General features: G+C 45.6%; 1 long non-coding RNA gene across 5 annotated transcripts in view; it reads left to right on the forward strand.

Annotated features, from left to right (window-relative positions):
• The window catches only part of LOC108352569 (uncharacterized), a 146,723-nt gene that overhangs the window by 73,869 nt on the left and 51,504 nt on the right, over nucleotides 1-21,350 (forward strand). The window contains exons 4-9 of one of the 5 annotated variants that reach the window (XR_015635598.1): nucleotides 5,567-5,692; nucleotides 5,964-6,129; nucleotides 8,306-8,450; nucleotides 9,156-9,258; nucleotides 12,370-12,519; nucleotides 12,669-12,950. The exons of 1 other annotated variant lie outside the window; for it this stretch is intronic. This is a non-coding gene — a long non-coding RNA (uncharacterized LOC108352569). Of the gene's footprint in view, nucleotides 1-5,566; nucleotides 5,693-5,963; nucleotides 6,130-8,305; nucleotides 8,451-9,155; nucleotides 9,259-12,369; nucleotides 12,520-12,668; nucleotides 12,951-16,821; nucleotides 17,007-19,397; nucleotides 19,449-21,231; nucleotides 21,319-21,350 lie in introns of those variants that run through there. 3 more of the 5 variants (XR_015635601.1, XR_015635600.1, XR_015635604.1) reach the window with 3 other exon arrangements.

Genomic DNA, 21,350 nt, shown 5'->3' on the forward strand with positions numbered 1-21,350 from the left:
TTCTCTGAACAATTTATGCAGTTACAGAACTGTAGGCATCAAGAATGGAGTTCACCGAGGGCAAGGCCGTTCACCACTTCTCTTAGCACTTAGGAGTGTTGGTCTAGGGCGAAGCTTATGTTGGCTGAGTAGATGACTGACTGTACATGCTGCTATAAGTTTGGCAGCCTTCTCTTGATTCTAGAGTTTTCTTGGCTGTGTGAGTGAGTGAGTGTGTGTGTGTGTGTGTGTGTGTGTGTGTGTGTGTGTACTTTTTAATCTTTTTCCTTTCCTCTTTCTTTCTTTCTTTCTTTCTTTCTTTCTTTCTTTCTTTCTTCCTTCCTCCCTCCCTCCCTCCCTCCCTCCCTCCCTCCCCCTCTCTCTCTCTCTCTCTCTCTCTCTCTTTCTTTCTTTCTTTCTTTCTTTCTTTCTTTCTTTCTTTCTTTCTTTCTTGAACCTCTCTGTGTAGTCTAGACTAATCTTAAACCTGTGATCCTCCTATCTCGGGCTTCTAAGTACTGGGACTATCAGTGTGTGCTACTAAGCCCAGCTTAGGGATAGCTTTTAAAAATACTTTGGCGGTTATGCATGCCTTGGGAGTAGATCTGGGTTATGATGTTGGTGGTAGGGGGCTAGGAACATGGGAGTGAAAGGTTAAGTCATGAGGGGTCAGGAAGCAGCCTTTATCACCTTAGCATGCTAAGACATCAGCTGATAGTCAAGAACCCGGGGAATGGAGAATTTTAGCTACCTTTTTTGTTCCTTTAATAACAGCGCACTCCAACGACTTCCTAAGTGTTTTTCCTTGCCTGTCACTGTACGTACTTATACTTTGAATACCCTGCATACCGATTTCAATGCCATGTTACTAAGCTTTACCTTTAAAATGTATGTTTAATACTCAGAAAAATCTTTGTTCTCTCTGAAGATAAACAGGTGAGCTATCTGCTTGAGGTCAGCATTCTGAGCTTAAGTTTGGTTACCATAGAAAGGGAGACCAACACGTTAAAATGTATCATAAATGCATCATACTCTCTGTTTAGGAAATTCATTTAATTAAGTATTCAGAGCCACCAGATCTACCTAGACCCAAATACCTATTCATCTGTCAGCTGCAAGGAGAGGAAGGTTCCTCAGGCAACCTTCTGGATGCTCCACACCTCTGCTCAGGTATCAGTGGATTACAGTTGTCATGTGTGCTGATGCTGGCCCATCTACAACTGCTGGCCTACTTCAGGCCCTTGGGAATTTGGACCTTTGTCCTCAGTCTCACTGGTTGGCTACAGAGGTGACTGATTGTTGCCCTGACTTTGTTAATTATCCTTCACAGTTCTCTTTGTGTACATGCTGTGGGCTCCACATGTTTCTAATTAAAAGACCCACTTCAAACTCTGTATCTAGTTCAAATACCAGGTCTTCTTGGAGTCTTCTACACAGACTTACTGTAAGCTCTTTCAAACCTTTTATTTTCACAAACACTCTCACCACAGCATGTTGTCACAAACCTCTCCTATTACAGCATGGCCTCCTGGAGGTTCAGGTACCTTTTAAAAGTCTATGCCGGGCTAATATTGCTTTCTTTAAATTCTTTTGAGATTTATTTATTTTTAGTGTAGGTGTTTTGTCTGCATTTATGTCTATGTACCACACATGTGCCTGACAGGGACACTAAAAATTCTGGAACTGGAGTGACAGACAGCTGTTAGTCACCATGTGGGTGCTGGGGATCAAACCTGGGTCCCCTGGAGGAGGAGTCCCTGCTCTTAGCCACAAAACCATCTCTCAGTCCTCACTTATATCACTCCTATTGTAGGAGACTTAAGCTAATCACATATAAACATATGATAGTACACATTGTGTCAAAGGGGCTTATTATTTGTGTATATATGTATGAGTATGTATGTGGTGTACATGTGTAGTATATATATGTGTGGGGTTGCCCTCCCATGTTCACATTTAGAGGCCAGAGAAGCGCATGGAGTATCCTGGACTATGCCTCTTCCCTGGCTTTCTTCCACTTCCCTCAGAAACTTGAAGCTAAAGGGTATCTTAGTTTGCTTTATCTTGCTGTGATAAACACCATGACCAAGAGTAGCTTAGGGAAGGCAAGGGTTTACTTCAGCTTACGTTTCCAAGTCCACGGTGAGTCATTGAGAGAAGGTCAGGAGCTCAAGTCAGGAACCAGTTCAGAGACCACTGAAGAATGCTGCTTGTTCCCACACGGCCTGCTTTTTGTTTGTTTGTTTTCTCTTGTATAACCCAATGCCACCCACAGTGGGCTGGACCCTCTTACATTAGTCATTAATCAGGAAAACACCCCACAGGCTTTGCCTATAGAGTGTTTTGGTGGAAGCATTTTTTTTTCAATTCAGATTTCCTCTTCCCAGTTGCCCCTAGCTTGTGTCTCATTGACAGTGAGCTAACCAGGCAGCACAAGGGGAAAGATAACTGGGTTGGACTGAAAGCATTCATGGGAGGTGTAGACAGGAAGAACATGGAGCCATGAAATTAAGAACTGAGTTTTAGTCAAAACTTCACTGAGCAATCGTAGGAAAGTGCTCTTTCTGCCTCCTGTCTGTGGAACAAGACATCTATAGAATTCAGGTTCTGTGGAGCCAGGCAGGGCAAGCAGTGGGGCAGTGCCTCTACCTCCTGTTGAAAGGCACATCCCAGCTGTCCTTTACAAAGGGCTTTGTTCAAGCTAATGACCCATGCGGATGAGGCTGGCACAATCTGGAACTGGCCTTCAGGAGGTCACTAAGAAATCAGGGAACACTAGCCAGGGACAGTCATGCTTTCAGCTTCAATGGGAAGGGAGCGGAAAGGTGCCCTTCCTTAGAGCCACTGTCACCAGAGCCCATTAGAATAGTGTAGTACTATGGTCTTCAGAGCAAGAGAGAAGAATCAAACAAAACAAACCCAAGTCTGTCAACATGTGGTGGTCCCCATTCAGACAACTGGGAGAGCTTAAGGAGGTTGGGTGGGCAGTGGGAGAGATTTGTTTCTAACACAATGAGGTTAACCAGCTGGACCACTTAGAGCACAAGGGACCAGACAGAAGGGTTTTCTTTTTTAAATTGGAAAGGCAATTCATGCTCATGGAAATAACTCAAACACTATAAAAATTATCACGGAAAATTAAATTTCCCATGAGTCCACTGGTCTCCACCCCCAGAAGACACACTACCTTTGACAATTCCCAGGTATGCATGCATCTGGGAGCATTCTAGCCACTGGTTGCACCCTGCTTTTTCAAGATGTGGCACTACATTTTAGAAATTGTTCTCAAACAACACGTATATCCGTTAATCATTTCTGAAAATATCTGAGTGCTTCTTGAGAGCCCAGCACTGAGTGCTCCAGGCACCAAGAGTAAGACTCAGCCCTCTGGAACATTCTAGCTACATATAGTAGCAGAAAACAAACGAGTAAATGACCCTTACTTAAGGTAATGACTGGCATGGTAAGGGCGTCTGAAGGCAAACAGTAGCTCCAGGGCAGAGGTGTCAGGGGAGGATGTGTGGAGACAAGGCAGCAAGGGAAGACTGCCTAGGAGGCGACCCAAAAGAGGAGCTGGGTAGATAAACTTTGCCGGTGGAGGCCATGGACAAGAGCTCTGTTTTGGGTTTCTCTCTGTTGCTGGGATGAAACACTGGCCAAAGGCAACTTAGGGGATAGAAGGGTTTATTTGGCTTACGCTACCTTGTTACAGTTGATGGAGGGAAGTCAGAGCTGGAACTCGAAACAGAAATCACACAGTAATGCCCCTTGCTGTCTCGCTCACAGGCTCATGATCAACTAGCTTTCTCATACAGCCGGGGACCCCCTGCTTATGGAATGGGGCTGCCCACTGCGGGCTGGGCTCTCCTACACCAATCAACAATCAAGACCATCTCCCAGAAACACGTCCACATGCTAATCTGATCTAGGTAGTTCCTTCACTGAGACTTCCCGTCTCTGGTGACTCTAGGCTATGTTAAGTTTCCAGTTAAAGTTCCCTAGAATGTGGTTCTGGGGGTTGGATGTTGATGGGGCAGGAAAGTAGACAGAGTAGCTGAATCAGAGTGAGACAGAGAACAGGAGTTATACAGGTGTATAGGGAGCTCATGAGGCCGAGTAACCATGGGAACGAGTTTGGTTTGTATTCTTAGTGAGATACGAAGCCATTGAAAGTTTGGCAGAAGAGATAATGTGTTTTGGCTTTTTTTTTTTTTTTTTTTAAGGTTTTTTGTGTGACCGTGAGGGCTCCTTCTGGGTCAGACCTCAGTGCTGACTTTCGGAAGCACAACAGTGTCTAGGTTGCAGCACATGACTTGAGTGGAGGTAGAGGCTTGGGTGTCAGCCGGTGGTGTCTTAACTGTGGGCCTGGAGGACTACGGGGTGTGGATGTGTGAATGAGGAGCAGGGATGTAAAGAGACTCTAGCCAGGGACTGACTCCTGGTTCCTTTTAACATTTACAGGTTGGGCACGGAGGAAGAGCCGTCTGAGGGAACTGAGATAGGACAACCCATGAGGGAGGAGGAGTTGGTTCTGGGAGCCCACCACAGTGTGTGGAACAAGGCCCAGAATTCTCTCTGTGCTTGCCTGCTCTTCCATATAGCCACACTGATTTTATTAGGCCTTGGTACATCGGTGTTTGGGTTGTAACCCAACATCAGCAGTTCTGAGAAAGTCAATCAGGTTTGGGTGTGTGTGTGTGGGATTCTTCAAAAACCTCTGTTTTACGTGGAATCAGACCGAGTACATGAATTGTTGAGTTATTTAGATGCCATGCCTTGCAGAGAAAAATAATGAACGAGCAGAGTTTACACATATGTAAGTGGTACTGAAAGGGCAGAAAAGCCTTTCTACCACTAGTCCTGACTATTGCTTTTATGGGATGGTGATGATGATGATGATGATGGTGGTGATATACATTGACGTTGACACTGTTGTAACACAGCACACTTTTGGCATACTCTACATTGTATAAAGAGGCATTCTGGTGCAGAATTTGGCTATAATATTCTGCCTAAAGGCAGAGGGCAGATGTAGAGTGTGGATTCTGCTTAGTTCTCACAGATGTGTGGCAGTGTATTTGAATCTCAACTCTGTGTTTCATAGACTGCTGATCAGTGACATCAAAACATCACAGATGAACTGATGCTGTGCAGCTCCTCCTCCTGCCCAGCAGGAGCAAAACACCTTGACTCCCTCTCTACCCAACCCAGCCCCTATTTAAATCCTACAGAAGAACAACAGCATCTCTGAGACTATCCGATTGTTCCCACAGGACAGATCCAGAGTGGGGCTACTCCACTGGTGTGGGTGTTTTTAAGATCTTGGTAGATAGTTCTCAGAAGCTCTAGAAGGTTCTCATGGTTTTCCCATTTGTCACTATGCTGAGTGCCCACTGTCTGTCAGGTCACCTACACTTCCTGTCCCCTGCACTGTGAATTACCATCACAGGTGAGTTGACAGCTGACAAGTGACCCCTGGTTTTATTCTGCAAATCTATGACTTTTACATAAACTCGTTTTCCAGATAAATATATCTACTGCAAGTTCTTTATTCGTTTCATTTTCTTCGTGTCTACTCATCCTGTAGGGAGACGGAAAAATAGCCTTTTGTGAAGTCTGGAGAGAGGAAGGCAGTCATTTCTCAGGCAGTTTCCTCGGCAGCCTCTGATAGCTTCCCTGTGCCTGCTGATATACAGACCTTCTTCTCACATCTGTACGTTGATGGATCTACGCTTTTTCTTCTGGGATTTTTTGCACTGTTCCGTCAGTACGTTTAGGGCTAAAATGTCTTTCTGTATCTAGAGATGGAGCTACTGAGCCTCAGTTGTGCTCTCTCTCTCTCTCTCTCTCTTTCTCTCTCCCCCCTTTTTTCTTATTTAAATATTTTATGTTTAACCTTTTAATCCATCTGAGATTTTTTTTTGTTTTATTGTATTAGGCAAAAAAAAAAAAACTAAATGGAATTTTTTACAATTTAATCTCAGACACCATTTATTGCTTGTCGAAAAGCAAGTTACTCAATGCTGTTCAGCTTGCATTTTCAAGAGACGTTCATAAATATGATGTCACGAGGTCACGTTAAGGAAAAAAAATAAGACCATGAACACAAAAGAAGCATTGCCTGGATCCTGGAGACGCTGGTTCTTACAGGTAGTGTTTCCACGTCACCATTCACGTTTCCGAAGCAACGAAACACAGTAGACTTGTTATGGTTCTACTCCACAGATTCAACAGACTGCAGTGCAAAACACATGAACTAGCGAAATGTGTTTTCTCTGCCAAGAAAAAACCCGGCATCTACAGCAAATGCACACAGGGTTTTTCTTACCATGATTGCCCAGTGACTACAGCACAGCTATTTACATAGGACTCCTATTGTTTAGGTCTTCCTAAGTAGTTCAGAGGTGTGTGCACACCCAGTATGGGAAAGCCATGCCAGATCCTACACAGGGCTTGAGCGGTTGCAGGGTTTTGGAATGTGCTGGGGAGTTTTCTATGAACAAATGGTTGGTTCTCGAAGTCTTGTGTCAATTCACTGAAGAAAACAACCTCAACCAAGGCTACTTCCTTGATCCTAACAAGCCCGAGATTGTTTGGGCTGACAGGAAGGGTTTACGGCACCGCAGATCAGTTAAAATGTAGTCTCATTATAGTCGGTACAGTTCAAGGAGACGCATATTTAGGGGTGAGGAGAGAATGCAGAGCCTGAGTCGGGGTTTGGGTGGTATCAGGGAAGGGGGCCAGAAGCCTTTCCAGAGGAGACAGCATCTGATGAGAGGAAGGGTTTGTTCTTCTCTGAAGTCCTAAGAGATCACAGAAAGGGTGGGATTTAGGGATTATTTAAATGATAGGAGACACATGGCTTGGCATGGGGAGTGGGAGGGTTTTCCAGGCATGCTGGGCTCTTTGGAGACTGTTCCAGAGCTAGACCAAGGGAGGCCTGGAGGGGTGAGTTGGACTACTCCCTCTTGGTGAGGCTGTCATTTTAATTCTCTCTTAGATAATAAGTGACATGCTGGAGGAAGGTGCAAAGGGACTTTCTGGCAGTTGGAGCCAACTCTTAGTCACGGAGGGAGAACAGCTAACCTTGTAATAAACCTTAGGCATTTAGCCTCCAAAGACAAATTACTTATTAGCTTGGCACTCCCCCTTGTTTATTCCACTGGAACAAGCAAGCCCGGGAGGATAGCTTTGTGGATAAAGAGCACTTTCAGTGCAAGCATGAGGACCCGGGTTCAGATCTTCACGGTCCTGCAGTAACCCCTACACTGGAGGGTAAAAGGGACATGAGGATCGTCGGGGCTTGCTGGTCACCAGGTTAGCATAAAAACTACAAGCTCCATGTTCAGAGAGAGACCTTGCCTCAAGGGAATAATGGAGTGTCAGAGAGATGAGGAAGGAGGGAGGGGTGGGGGGGAGGGGAGATACCCGACGCCCTTCTCTGGCCTCCACATATCCATGCACATACATGTGCATACACATGTGCCATACACACACATGCACACCCTCACACAGGAAACATATTTAATAAGGACTGCAGAGGTCTAGGGCTTGCTGGAAGCCTCAGGCAGAAAGTGCATACAGCCTCTAAGAAATGGAAGCAGAGTGGGCAGTTGCGGATGAGAGATGAACTAAGAAGACTTTCTTTGAAGTCAGGAACAACTTCCGCTTCACCTTTGAGGGAAGGAAGCAGGGAGATCAGCACAGAGATTACACAGTGAGTGCAGACTCCATCTGATGGGGGAAATGGGCAGCCCGCAGGCTGGAGGGACAGACTGCGTTAGAAGTTAACACAGGGGTCTTAGAGAATAAGCAGTACTGGCGGAATCATTGTAATCCTCCGCACTTTCAACCTAAGTGCACATTTCCTGTTCAGGACACGGATTCAATTGGGGCCTCTTGAAAATTGGTAACCTAGGCCGATTCTTTTTATTGAGAAAAAATGAGGATGATTTGTCTTGGCATTGGAACCCGATTTCCGTTTTGCTCATCACAGGGTTTTGTCCTGGCCAGGCAACTGTGCTAAAGAGACAATGCCCACATGCTCAGCTCTTTGTTTAGGAGGGTCTGTGAAAGCACAGCTTCCACCATTCTCCCTCCCTGCGCCCCGAATCCTTTGGAGACTCCAACCTGGCCACCTTCGCTGTCCTCACAGACCGGCAAACTCTCCCCTCTCTCCACCCTTCTCCCAACCCAAACCCTTTCTCTACATAGCATTGTTTTTCTAATTTATTTGGCACTTAGGTGGTGTGATACGGAGATAGGTCATATTTTATACACATATGCTGTATTTAAGTCTCCACCAAAATAACATATTCTCTTATAGCCCAAGACTTGGTTTTGTATTTTCTTATGACCCAACGCTAAGGTTCTGAGGACAAATATGGACCGAAATCAGGGGCCTGAGGATTCTCGAAAATATTGTTCAAAGATTTTCTTTTAAAAGAGGAATCCAGGTCCTCCATCTCCAGGTAAATCCTGCTTCTTCCTCTCTTTGTGATGCTAACAAGCTAGGAACAAAGCCGCTGCTCATAAAGGCTCAGCTCCTTGACAGCGCTCTCTGGGGAACAGAGTGCTTCTGAGTGAGGGTGGGAGCGTCTGCTGTGCCCCTCCACTGGTACCAGCCATGGCACCAATGGTTCCTGTGCTTGCATAGACGGTGGCGGAGGATGACCCTGTCTCCTCCTCAGCCTAAGTGTGGGAGAGGGTAGGGACCCTGGTGACTACTAGTGGAGTGGTTTACAGTAAATGAGAGGGAAGGAAAGGCTGGAGCCTGGAAGGAGGAGGAGGGGGAGGGCATCAAGAGGAGAGTGGGCCAAGCACTCAGAGAAGACTTCCTGGTGGAGGTGGTCTTGTCCCGAATAACAGTTTAGACCAGAAGGAGGGAAGGATTCTGATGACCACCCAGCTGGAGTCAGGAAAGTATGGGGAGGAATACAGAACGAAACTTTTCTTAGAAAACGTTATTTGACGTGGCAGAGGCATTGGGAAATCAAGGAGATTTAATTACAACTCCCTTATGAGCGGGATTCGAAAAGGAGTGGGAGGCTCATGGAAACCTTCATTGCTGAGAAAAGTTAAGAGGAGGAATATGACAGAGGTAATGGGCCTGTATGTGTGTCATGTCTGATTTGTCATTTTTCTAGACAGGCATTCTGCCTCCTGCTTCCTTCTAGGTTAAAGGAGGGGGAAGATCCTTCGGCTGTGAAGGTGAACATACCGTTCGGGATGCAGAAATGGGACCTGGAAAATACTTCTATTCCTTTTAGGGAAGAAAAGGTCCATCCTGAGTCACTTTGTTGCTAAGAATAATAATAACCATTTGTTCAGCAATAACAATGTGTGAGGTGCCCAAAAGAGCCCTACGTCTGGCTAAATAATTCCTTCCTTCCTTTAGAAAATAGAAAACAGCTTGCCTAGTTTCTCTTCCAATTTATTCCTCTGGCTTTCCAGTCCTTGGGAAATTTAGGAAGATGCTTACTTCATAAGCCTTTGTAGACCAGCCCTTCTGTATTCAGAGACGATGTCATAGCGTGCATTAAGCCGGGTCTTTAAGATTAATGCAGTGTGCAGGAAAACGTAATAAATGAACCTGCATTAACAGCTTTTAGCTTGTCAAAGTGGCTGCATGCTGAAGGCATCTGGGAAAAAATTGCAAATCACAACACAGAGCATTGCTAACAGATGCTAACACGGAGAAGTGGTGGATGGAGGCCGGAACAGGACCCAGCCTCCTGTGCTGTCTGCACGGGGAAGGCGACAGGATTTATGGACGATGGCTCATGACTGTTTGTGTGAAGAGGTGCTTGAATGAACAAGCTGTTAGTACAGACAAAAGATAATGGGAACAGAAAAGGCTTGGTGTCCAGGAAGAATGATAGATTGTATCCAAGGTCCTGCCCAAATTAAACTTTGATTCTCTAACTCTCTGAAACATCTCACAGGGTATAATGTATCACAGGCTAAAGGTTAATACATAATCAAAATTATGTAGCTGTACCTCCCTTCCCGGATGTTAATAGTATAGCACTGTTCAGTTTGTGAGCCTGCACCTTCATAGTCTACCAGTTATCTGCTGTAAAATAATGCTACACCACCACAGGATCTCAGTGGCACACAGCAATGCATGCTTATTGCCCCTGTGTCCAGAGGTCTGCTTAGGGAGTGTTGCTGATCTTGGTGAGGGGCTGATCCCATATCTGGGTGTGGGCTGGCCTTCAGTTAATCTAGGGTAGCATTGACTGGGATGGCCTCGGTGACACAGCTCATCCACATGGCCTTTTATCTTCCACCAAGTGAAGACAGACACGGCCTCATGGTGATGGTGAGTCAGGAGAGATCAACTAAAAACATGTGGGACTCCCATTCTAGCAAAAACAAGCCCCACAGCTAAAGTCAGCATCTCGGTGTGGGGAAATGCACCCCATGCCTTTTGCTAAAGGAATTGCAGCTGGGGATGGAGAAGAGAGGAAGAATAAATAATTGGCATGATCACAGGAATCTACCACACTCACTGCCTCATTTAATCCTCATAATAGAATCCTAAAACAGACATCAGTGCATCGGAAGCCTTCTTAAAGCTCCATGGTGTGCCAGTAGCCTTTCAGAAGGTCAGGGAGAAGACTGGCCGCTGACCTTCCTGTCACAAACGCAAGGGGCTTTCCATTGTGCCACGTGGCTCTTAGTTAACAACATGAGTCTCAAGAAGCTTGCCTGGAGGTTCTGAAAACAGTAGAGAGATGCACTCAATGTCCCACGAACTAGGAAACACGGAAGCCTTTATGTACTTGCTCTGACCCTATGCATAAAACTCCCTCAGTCCTAGAAGCTCTAACACCGTCACATCTTACTTACCAGTCTGCGTGCGCTGGTGTAACTTTACCTGGGTATTTAGTTGACAGTTGCTCTGACTGGGCGCCCTAACCTTGGTGATATAAAGCAAGTAAGGAGTCTTGTTCATATTAACCCAGATTCAGGCATGTGGCAAGGCTGAGTCAGGAAAAGATAATGTCGCTGTGTGAAGAATGCCACCACTTAGTGGGACCTACCAGGAAGTTTTGCAGACAGACCAGGTTGTGGTAGGCAGTAGACGGTGTAGAACTAGGAAGAGGGAGAAGAACCTAGAGCATGAAATCATCCAAGGAAACTGTAGCCCTAACTTCTCCATGCTGTGTGCAATGATCCCCAAACATCCTGCCAGCTCAGGACTTTATACTCAGCGAAAACATCTTCTAAAGATGGGGGAGGGGCTGGGGAGATGACTCTGGGCACGAGCACTTCTGTGTAGACACAGGACCTGAGTTTGAATCTGCGTCTGCCTGGTATGCCTGCAACCCCAGTATTAGGAGCTGGGTCCCAGGAGTCTGCTGGTCAACCAGCCTAACGAAAACTGAATTTATTGTCAGCAGACTCTCAGGGAAAGGATTCTTAAAGGACATTCTTCAGGCACACAAAAAATATCAGGCAGAACCTCTAATCTGCAAAAGAAGTGAAGGGCACTGAAAATAGAGTCAAAGGAGATAAAACTAAATACATCATTTCTCTCCTCTCTTCTCTTGAGAGGCCATTTATAACACGCACGTGCGCGCTATATTAATATTGCCCTACAGTTCCTAACTGCTCCGCTGTGCTTTGCTCACTTTCTGTGTCACCTACTCCTTTTGAACTGCCATCTGATAGGCTCTGTTGAGCTATCCTCAAAACCACTCCTCTCTCTGTCCGCGTCGAGTCCGTCACTGTGTGCCTGTTGAGAGCTTTGTTCCTTCCTGTGCTTGACTTGTTCTATCCAGCTGATTCTGTCTGGAGCTTCTGTTTGTCTTTGGAAAACACTATGACCTCATCATACAGGTTACAGGCCTTTTCGATGAAGCGATTTGATGTAGTAATCACAGTGTCCTAAGGACTCCACTGATGCCCTCATACCCGTGTAGACAAAAATCCCAGTTCTGCTGATTGCCTGACCTCTGACAGTGTTTGCTTTCCTTCCTTCCTTCCTTCCTTCCTTCCTTCCTTCCTTCCTTCCTCCCTCCCTCCCTCTCCTTCCTTCCTTTTATTCTCATTCTTTCTCTTTCTCCCTCCTTCCCTTACTCCCTCCCTCCCTCCCTTCCTTCCTTCCTTCCTTCCTTCCTTCCTTCCTTGCCCTATACCTTTTTTGACAAAAGCCCAACATCTGTGTGGTGATGGGGCATGGTTGGGATAGATTACCTATTCTTGCTTTCACTGAGTCCCAACCACAAGCAGGCCATGGGACTGAGGGCTTGCTCAGTGGCCAGCCCCATCTGTATCTCTCTCATCTCACCCCTTCTGCAGGCTGCAATGGTGGTTGCTTTTCTTTTTGTTTTTCACTAGTACCAAGACTGACAATGTCTGTTACTTTTCTGCTCACTTTAGGTTTTTCCTCCCTAGGAGGCCCAGCCCTGCTTCTGGCATTTTAAATGCTGTTCTCCTCTTGGCTACTCCATGTGGGTTTTCTTGAAGAATTACTCCTCTCCTATTCTTCTCGGTGTACCAGTGAGGGCTGTAGGAAAAGCCCTCTATGAGGTCAGTTCTGACATGGGTCTGACACTCCCTCCATAACCTAAACCCAATCCTGATAATTCGTTAAAAAAATTTAGCTTAATTTTTCTTACCTGGGTCAAGTGACATCTGTTCCCTATAATCAGGTGCTCATTAATTGTTTCTTTTTACAGGTGTTTGTGTTTTCTTAAATTTTGAGTTCACTGGTTTCCTGTCAGCCTCAGTTCTCTGATGGATTCATTAAAAAGAAAAATTAAGGGCTGGAGAGATGGCTCAGCGATTAAGAGCACTGACTGCTCTTCCAGAGGTCCTGAGTTCAATTCCCAGCAACCACACGGTGGCTCACAACCATCTGTAATGAGATCTGATGCCCTCTTCTGGTGTGTCTGAGGACAGCTACAGTGTACTCATATAAAGTAAATCTTAAAAAAAAAAAAGACATAAAAAAATTAAAACTTCTCTAACATCTCTCCCCCTCCCTGTCCCCGTGTGTGTGTGTGTGTGTGTGTGTGTGTGTGTGTGTGTGTGTGTGTGTATCTTCGAGTAAGGACTGAAACAATGATCTCTATAGTTTTCTGTATTCTAAGTGGGAAAATAATGTGGTTCTAAAGCTACTTTTTCCTAATTTGTAAGAGTGTCTTGGTTTTCTTGTTGCTATGATAAAATACCCTAACCAATGCAACTTAAGAGAGAAAGGGTTTATTACAGCTCTCGGTTCAAGTCCATGTGTTGTCAGTACTGACATCACATGCTTGATAACCACTGATCCCATTCTACCCACAGTCAGGAAGCAGGGAAGATGAATGCTGACTGCTGCTCAGCTGCTTTTCTCCGGTTATGCAGTTCTTGCCTGGGAATGGCACCGCCCATGGTGGGCAGGTCTTCCCACTGCTGGCATTCTGAAAGGCTCATTCCTCAGGCGAGTCTTAGCGGCTGACAGCTAAGACTAACTATCACAAAGAGTTTCAAGAAGTATTTGTCATAGTGTCAAGTGTAGACCATCTGCAATTAGAATGGCAGACTTATTAAGACGGCTGATTCTGGAGTTATGCTTCAGACTTGAGAATCTGAAAAAAATCCAAAGAGCACTCACTTTTAAAAACTCCTCTGACAGTAATTTGTACATTTCAAAGTTTGAAATTTGTTGGATCTGCAGCAATGTCAGGACACAAAGATGACATCCCAAAGAATAGCACCGTGGCGTACTGAGTTCTCTAGGGGATTCCAAACATCTTACATGAGGTTGTTTAGACTTCTGCCCCTCATCTTGTGTCATCCATTCCTGTAGTTCCCCCACTCCTGCAAAGGCCAATCACAGAGATCTAAATTTTTTCCTCCAAAGTGGAGGAGAAACTAGAACACCTCATCCCAAAGCAAGCCATACTTTGGCCTCTCTGTTCTCCCAAAGGTCCCCTTGTGATAGCGGTCCTATTCTCTGCTGTCAGAGAGGCCAAGAGGACCCGAAGGACAGGTCATGATGGCTTCACCTTCCAAATATTATAATAAAGTCAAACTCATTTCTACACGGCTGCCCACTCTTTACTGCTCTAAGTACAGGTTTGTCGTGTGTCGTGTGTGTGTGTGTGTGTGTGTGTGTGTGTCTGTCTGTCTGTCTGTCTGTCTGTCTGTCTGTCTGGGGATGAACCTTAGGCCTCACACATGCTAAGCAAAGGGTTCTCCCACTGAGCTGTATACCAGCCCTGAGGATTCTCATGTCATGTAGAACTTTTGTGTTTAATAATCTGTCCTGCTCTTCCACTGTTAACATGTTCTTTGTTTGAGAAGGAGGAGTCCCTGTGCCTCTGTGACCCTTGTGATGGGTGACTGGCCTGGTGTTATATACTTTCACCCCAACAGCAATGAACATTTGTCAACACTTGGCTAGACTAAGAAACAAAAGGAACAATAAAATGTTTTCCTTTCGGACTAAGCCACTACCTAAAGACTATACATGGACTGACCCTGGACTCTGACCTCATAGGTAGCAATGAATATCCTAGTAAGAGCACCAGTGGAAGGGGAAGCCCTGGGTCCTGCTAAGACTGAACCCCCAGTGAACTAGACTGTGGGGGGGAGGGCGGCAATGGGGGGAGGGTTGGGAGGGGAACACCCATAAGGAAGGGGAGGGGGGAGGGGGATGTTTGCCCGGAAACCGGGAAAGGGAATAACACTCGAAATGTATATAAGAAATACTCAAGTTAATAAAAAAAATGTTTTCCTTTCCTTCTCTTAGCTCTTTGACTAGTCTCCATATTAAATGGCCTAAAACATTCATAAGAGAAATCCCATTTCTCCCATATACAAATGCATGGCGTCTCATAGAGGGGTTAGACCCAAGGAAACAGCCAGATAACTAAGGGCTGTAGAGCATCCAGAGTTAACAGTAAGGAACAGGGCTTGAGGAGTTAGAGCATAGTTGTGAGAGGGTAGTGGGGAAATGGGGAATAAATTTGCCTTGCAGGTAGTTCGAAGTCTCTCAGGTGGTAAAAGCTCAAAGTAGCTGTTCCTAGTACAGACCTCTTCATTTATGGAGATTTCCATTGGAGATAAAATTTTCCTCTACGGAGGGGCAGCCTTGCCGAGCTGCTCCTGTGTCTGCAGTTTCTCAAAATAACCAGCTCAGAAGAGTCAATATCTAAAGAAGTGTGTTTGGGGGTGGAGCACTCTGGGCTCTTGCTGTCATATTTCAGGGTGATAAGATTTTGACCCCAATGCCAGGTATTTCTTTTTAAAACTAGAAACAATTTCATAAAGACCCTATGGGATACATTGGTATTGTCCTCATAGACTACGGAAGGTTAATTAGCTTGTGCAAGTTTAAACCGCTACTATTCGGCAGGATCAGGATTTGAACTTGTTTGAACAGGTTCATTTTAAAACTCAAGATCTTCCTAAAATTGAGGTGTAATTTAAACACTGTCTTTCGAAATGTGTAAGCCAGTGTGCGACTTGATTGTTATTTTTAAACCGCACCGAGGGGTTTTCGGGTATTAATAAGGTTGTGTATTCATTACCTCTGTGTAACTCCGCATTATATTTTCTTTGTCCTAAAAAATTCCTCCTCTAGCCATTCCCGTGTCATTGACATCCTGCCTCTATTGTCACATCTACTCGGGATGTTTTATGTGAGATAGCATGACCCATGGCCTTTTGTGTGTAGCCCTTTCTAGTTAGCAAAGCCCGTGGTTAATCAATGGATTGTTTTTGTTGCGGTGTAGGGAATTGGATGCAAATCCCAAAGCATGCTGGGACGTGCTCCACCATTCAGTCACACTTCCAGCCCCCAGCCAGCGGTCTGCACCATCTTCAGAGTGTCAGAAATGCGAATCTCTTTTTCGATGAAAGGAATACAGGAATCCTATTTCCTTTAACAAACATTGAGTCCTATGAGCCAGACAGAGAGATGGACACCATTGACTTTGGCACATCTCAACATTGCCCATAGGGTGTGGTAAAAATAGGTAGCCAGGTTTCAGTCCCCAGAGACTGTGATCTTCAGTTGGAATTGGCCCCTTCTTGGGTTTCTGCCAAGAGTCTTCAGGGGACAGTGCTGTAACTGGTCAGGAACCTGCTGGCGAGCACAGCTGGAGAGCTGTGCTTACTCAATTTAATGTGCATATGAATCACCCAAGCATCTTGTTAAAACCAGAACCTAATTCATTAGGCTGGGCTGGGCTGGGGCCAGAGAGCCTTTGCTTCTGATTAAGTCCCAGGTGGTGCTGAGTTCTTATTCTGGAGGCCATCTTTTGAGTGGAAAGGCTCATCTTTTGAGGGGAAACACAAAGTCAAGGTCAGGTGCAAAGAACTGCACTGCATTGCAGGTAAGGCTAGGCAGAGCAGGCGCTGTCCTAATAAGATTGGAATATGCAATAGGTGGGGCCTTCTCCTCCTCCCAGGGCGAGAGTGTATATTTACAGTGAGGCATCTAGAAAAAAAGGGGGTGGGTGGGTTGTATAGTGTTTGTTTAGCCATTTAGCAACATGGGAAGATGTATTACACGTCTGACACGTATTTCCACCCCAAATGGTTAATATGTTCAGAAAAAAAAAATTGAAGCTGAAGAGGTAAGCCCTAATTTTCCAGAAAACTCACTGACGTGGAAAACCTCATTTCCCGGCAATGCTGGGTGAATCTGTGTTTTGTAGGGGCTCCATATGCTGTGGTTGCTTGTGAATCGTTCTGTTTTATTATCCTCATTAACAGGGATAATGGTTGCTTTTTAACAATCATGATCTCCATCTGGAGCCTAGGAAACAGTCCGAGGCTCAGGTGGAAGGAGGAGACCCTCCTGCCTGGGTCCCAGCCTATTGTTTCCTCACTGCCCAGACCTGCCTTCATCACTGCTATAGCAAGGCCTCAAGCTCCACGGGGACGGACATGATGTTAGCTTTGAGTCAGGAGAAGACAGAAACAGAGCACATCACAACCACACTCAGAGAGCACAGCAAGTACCAGCTCCAACTTCAGTCTTCTACCACATTCTAACCTCAAATATCTACCAAGCAGCTTCCGTGAGTGTTCCCTTCACTTCCCCGGCAGCCCCGACTTTGCTGTTGCGGGGACAAGCAGTTGATGCGACTAAGTCCTTGCTCTATCTGCTCGTGTGGTGGATCGGGTATGAATACCCATGTGTCTTCTTTCTGCTTCCCAGAGAAGGGTTGCCTTGTTGGGAGGAGATGGCTAGAACATCAAGCTGCCCAGCAACCATAGCAACCCTCTATCCTGTCTGCCCTCCTGGCTTCGTAGAGGCTTCTCTCCAGACCTTTTCTAGACCAATCATTTTAAGCTCTCCCAGCCTGAAAAGAGCAGCACATGAAACCCATTGACTCCTCACATGCATAGGTAGTTGAGAGCAGCTGGGTGGGCTTTTCCTGCTTGGATTAAGGGGGGCCCAGAGGGATGAGGACAAAGGCCACCAAGGAAATAAAAGATCATCTTTTGATCAGTTCAAACAGTGCTCACACTCACGAATGCACAGGACCCACTGTGAGGAGTCTTATCTAGACGTGATGCTTGGTTGTCAGAAGAGTTGTTTAGAGGAGAGCTCCTAGCTGAGTTCTGGGGATTGGGAAGGTGTCTGTGGTGTTCTACCAGGGGTGAAGACTTGCCTCAGGAGCATGGATGGAAGGAGAGAGTGCTGTGAAGCCAGGGCGAAGGGAATAGGGTAGCGGGGCATCAGGCTGAGGCTTGGGGCAGAATCCACTATCAGAAACTCAGCCAGTTCCGGTGTGTGTACTGGAACTTCCTACTACTTCCTGCTAATTCCCATTAATTGGAAGAATGTTGGAAAGGAGTTGAGACTCAATTTTGGCATTGCAGAAGATACTATGGGGAGTCAATCGAACCAGTTACTTTGTTGCGCCTTGACTGTTTCTCCTCTGATAATATGTAAACGTTGTAAACCTTACCCACAATGGAGAGAGATAGCCTTCTAGCTGTTCTGAATTTTGCACCTTCTCCTATCTCCTTACAGACACAAATGTATCAGTGGAGACAGGGCAGGCAGTCAGATCTTAAGTGTGTGAAGTATAAGGACTATGTTACCCAAGGGGCAGGAATAGCTTCTCCTGCCACCCTCACCTCCAAGTGTGTTTAACAGGAAGAATATGTTCCTTATTCTACAGGAAGGCCAGCAGAGTCAACTAACCTGGACCCATGGGGCTCTCAGAATCTGAACCACCAGCCAAAGAACATACATGGGCTGGACCTAGGCCTCCCCAACACATATGTAGCAGATCTGCAGCTTGGTCTTCATGTGGGTCCCAAACAACTGAAATGGAGGCTATCCCAAAAGCTGTTGCCTATATGAGGGACGTGTTCTACTAGTTGGGCTGCCTTGGCTGGCTTCAGTGGCAGAGGGAGTGCCAGGGTGGGAGCAGGATACCCAGGGGGTCCCCACCTACTCAGAGTAGAAGGGATGGGGAAGGGGAAGGGGCAGGGGGAGGGGGAGGGAGTGACTGGGAGAGGAGCAATGAGCAGGATATAAAGTGAATAAGTAAAAAAATAAGATTGAATTTAAAAAAAAAGTATGTGCCTTGAATACTTTCAGATATTTTATGGTCCATTGCTCTGTCTTAATACCTGTGGCTGACTGTGCCTAGGTTGAGAGCTAGACATTCCATAATATCTAAAAAGGTTGGGAAATCAAGCCCTTCAGCATTTTAAAATGAGCTATTTTTTTTTCTTTTCAACTTATTTATTATTGCTTTAAAAAGTATCTTACATATTATCTTTGTCCATTATTGCCGTTATTAAAAACAAACACTGGAGACAGAGTAATTTATAAAAAACAGATCATTGATTTCTGGGGAAATGCAAGGTCGAAATGCAGACAAGGTTAGCGCCAGCTGAGAGAGCTGCGTGGTGCTTCCAGTATGGCCCCTTATACCTGTATGCCCTGGAGGGGAGAGGAGTGTTCTGTCTTCCCAGGGCATGTGGGCTAAAGAGAGGAAGGCTTTCATACAGCCCTCCTCCCTTCCCCAAGGTTGAATGTTTTCCAAGGTCCCATCACTTCCTCCACATCTCAGCCCTTCATCTATGTGTCACACTAGGATTTAAGTTCCAGCACAAACATTTTTGAGGCATATGAGCATTAAAGCCATAGCAGCTACTTACACTGTTTCATTCTGTTTCCAAGTTATATTTTTAATAATTGATTATTGCATCCAGTGTGCTGTTCTGAAAGGTGGCAACACTACCATTAATTTCAACATTTCCTAAAGCCATTTTCTCTAAAGGAAAATTCAAACAAGGTTAACCAAATCCACGGTATCCTGGTGTAGGCAGGTCATACCGTGCTATGTGATATCTTGAGACCGAGGTATATTGACTAGGTGTGTGGTTCATTTCAAAGCCATATTTTTCTGGACCCTTCATGCACTTTCCCCTAATTGCTTCTACAGAATCACTGTGAAACAGGACTTGGGATCCTAGCTTATAGCCCAATAAGCCGGGTAAGCCAGCTAAAACAGCTAAGTTAAGACTGAAAGTCAGAAAGGGGAGAGGTTAATTTAGTGTGACCACATTAAGAAGAGGGGCAGAGGGCTGGAGAGGTGGCTCAGCAGTTAAGAGCACTGACTGCTCTTCCAGAGGTCCTGAGTTCAAATCCCAGCAACCACATGGTCGCTCACAACCATCTGTAATGAGATCTGATGCCTTTTTCTGGTGTGTCTGAAGACAACTACAATATATTAATATGTAATAAATAAATCTTAAAAAAAAAAGAAGAAGAAGGGCAGAGATACAGTGACTTGCCCTGAGTTCTGGGTGTTGAGATGAGGCTCGAGTTACACTCATTCAGCAGTCTCTATGCAAGTTTTGATCTCACACAGCCATCATTGTTTGGGCTCCAGCAAGGAGGGTAACAAGTTCTCAGCATCTTGTAAAATCCTTTTCTGGCTGGCGTCAGGCTTTAGACCAGGGGATTTCAGTCTTCCTAATGCTTCAACCCTTTAAAACAGTTCCTCATGCCCTGGCGACCCCCAACCATAAAATTAATTTTGTTGCCAAGTAGCAACTGTAATTTTGCTACTGTTATTAATCAGGAGGTAGATACCTGTGTTTTCTGATGGCCTGAGCTGACCCCTTGTGAAAGGACTGGTCCCCCCAAAACTGGTCGTTTCCAACAGGTTGAGAACCGCTGCTTTAGACTTTTCTGCAGCAAAAGAGTCCTGGCGTTGGGCAGGGGGATTCCGGTTCCTTGCAGTCCACTGTGCCAATAGCCTGGTAACCAAAAGAGGGGACAAATGTGTCTTCAAAATACCCTCATCCTTGCTCAGCCACTCAGCCAGTTACATTGTTCACTCAGCTGTGAACAATTTTTTTTTTTTATTGAGTAGATGACCTCTAGAATAGTGAGAGTGAACTTGTGCAGGACTCAGACTCTCAGACATTCCACTGAACGCATGGACATTTTCAGAGCACACTGTTTGACAGAATAAAAGTCATGTTGGGAAGTCACTATGGCTTTAATTTTTTTTTTTTTATGGACACCAAACTGACTTTTTAAAGAATTTTCCACTCCTGGTAATGATGATATTGAAGGGGAAGAAACAGACAGCGTGGGGTCACCGTGTGTTCTTTGAGGAACAAGCATATTTTATTAGACCTTACTCATGTCACCTACTGTCTTGATTGGATCCGGTCTCAGGACCCTGCACTCTTCTTTTAATTTATTGTGTGGCTTTGAACACACCTTGGAGCATCCCTTTTAATGAAAAGGAAAGATTTACTTTATATTTTATATACGTCTGAGTGATTTTGTTTGGTTTTTGCCTGCGTATATGTAAGTGTCCCACATGTGCAGTGCCTTGGGGCCAGAAGATTGTATCAGATCCCCTCGGACTGGAATTGCAGCTGCTTGTGTATCGTGTGGGTGCTGGGAACCAGACCCAGGTTCTTTGTAAGAGCAGCCAGTGCACTTAACTGTTGCGTCCTCATCTCGTCTCCCCGGCCCCCTCAGTTTTAAAGGACAGATGGCAGTGGGGAGTAGATTTGGTGGTAATTTGCGTTCATTGTCAACTTCTGGTGACTCTCCTGGTGTGGGCCTGGCTCCAGTTCAGTTTTGGGTTCCTCATGGTTCCCATGAGCCCCTTCAGTCAGACTTTCAGTTCCATCCTTTGTGGCTGTGGGTGGGCATTAGTGTATTCTGCAGAGGGGCATGAGTGTGGTCCTGCACGTTAACAAGTCAGCGGCGTTACAAGGCCTTCTATCTTCTATTTCGCTCCCCACTCGAAGCACAGGACTGGGATCTCCAAGACTGCAGTCCCCTGGAGGCAGCTCCACTGGTGGAAAGCTTTCCCTGAGCGAAGACGTCTGCAACAGGTGAGATTAAATATGGGCATGGAAGATAATTT

This window comes from Rattus norvegicus, chromosome 13 (assembly GCF_021556685.1).
Source record: "Rattus norvegicus strain SHRSP/BbbUtx chromosome 13, alternate assembly SHRSP_T2T, whole genome shotgun sequence".
Taxonomy (NCBI): domain Eukaryota; kingdom Metazoa; phylum Chordata; class Mammalia; order Rodentia; family Muridae; genus Rattus; species Rattus norvegicus.